This window comes from Seriola lalandi, unplaced genomic scaffold (assembly GCF_002814215.2).
Source record: "Seriola lalandi dorsalis isolate HSWRI2012SDOR001 ecotype SW California unplaced genomic scaffold, Sedor1 jcf7180002004219, whole genome shotgun sequence".
Classification (NCBI taxonomy): domain Eukaryota; kingdom Metazoa; phylum Chordata; class Actinopteri; order Carangiformes; family Carangidae; genus Seriola; species Seriola lalandi.
In genome coordinates, this window is record NW_019474874.1 from 64 (window position 1) to 1,577 (window position 1,514).

General features: G+C 41.0%; 1 long non-coding RNA gene across 1 annotated transcript; it reads right to left on the reverse strand.

The window, feature by feature from the left end:
• Positions 1-258: 258 nt before the first annotated feature.
• LOC111668657 (uncharacterized) lies at positions 259-1,174 on the reverse strand. The gene is made up of 4 exons (XR_015438186.1): positions 1,029-1,174; positions 791-937; positions 640-706; positions 259-388 (listed from the first exon to the last, which is right to left on the reverse strand). It is a non-coding gene; the product is annotated as an uncharacterized LOC111668657 (long non-coding RNA).
• Positions 1,175-1,514: the final 340 nt, after the last annotated feature.

Consider the following 1,514-nt stretch of genomic DNA (forward strand, 5'->3'; position numbering starts at 1 on the left):
TCTAATGCAATGTAAGACAGCTGTTCTGTCCGTAAATCAACTTTTATGATTTTTGTTGTTGATCTTTGTTAAGGTTTTTGTTGATGCCGTCATAGAGGTGTTAATTGAATCACATGATTTCGCACTGAGGTCATTGCTGGTGATGGTGTTGTACGGACTAAAAGTTGTGACAAAATGCCTTTCAGTAATAACGTAGTCCAGTACAACACCACCTTTAACTGCGACCTCAGTAATAAACACATCATTGGATTTACACAATTAGAGTGTGCATGTAAAAGGAGTATCGTTACCATGTGATCAGAGTTCTCCTTCACGAAGAACAAGGTGACCAGCTGATCCGCCAGCGGCGCCAGGCCGCTGATGAAAAACTCGGTCTCAAACGCAGACGCTGATTGGAAGAGACACAGGAAGAGAAACGTTATCCATCCTGTTACAGTGGATTTAATCAATTTACAAGACAGGAGTGGTGACAAAAGCTAAAATCATAATATTCTATATATTTGTCACACATCTTCAAATGATCGGCTTTGTAGGAACTAAGAAATTGATGAATTGAATGAAACATTCTGTTTAGAGAAGTGCTCTACAAATGAAGATTATTGTTACACAGTTTCTCATAATGTGAAGTGCACTTTATACTTATTTCCACATAGCGGCTGGGCAGATCTCTCATCTCAGTAGGATTTCGCTCTTTCACGACACAAATCTGAGGAGAAATGAGAAAATGACTCTGACAAACTGCAGGAGCTGGTGCCTGCGATGACTGGTGAGTTAAAACAAAAAAACAAACCTTAATGGAAGTACCCCAGCCAACAATGAGGGTGGCGTTGTCTTTCCAACACAGGCTACATGGGTACATATCAGGCCTCAGACTGACGTTGTCCCGCAGCACATTGGTAATCCGCTGTTTGGTGCTGATGTCATAGATTTTAACTCCCTGAGAGAAACCGACAGAGACAAAACATTTTAAGATTCGGTATTGTATTTTTTATGTTCATGTTTTTAAGAGTGTGTGACAGAGCACTCACCACGTTGTTTGCCCAGGCAATGAGATTAGCTCTCCACTTGATATTAGTGATGGAGCCCTCGCCTTCATGAAGAACAGATGTCTTCCAGCGATTCAGCCAGTTTTTTTCATACAGAAGAAGCTAAAAGGAAAAGGAATCAGGACAGTATTTAACACAACACTATGCTCATCTCAAGTTAGAAGAAACTGAGGAGTGCAGTTGTTCCGTACCGCCTACAGAGGGCAGTAGATGAACAGCACATTACACAGGAACATGCAGTCGGGAGCTGCATCTGATAAAAGGGTGAAGCAGCCCTTATAGATTTAACTTAAAACTGTGGGGAACTTTCTCGTAAATAATGAAGTAAAACCTGATTTTAATCCTTATATCCAGATCTTAATTCCACTTCAGAGCATTTCAGCACAAAGACAATAAAGATAGATCGCTCATTAGACTCCATCTGAGTGAGAACGCTTCACATTAGCGTCGCATTCAGTGGTGGAGGAA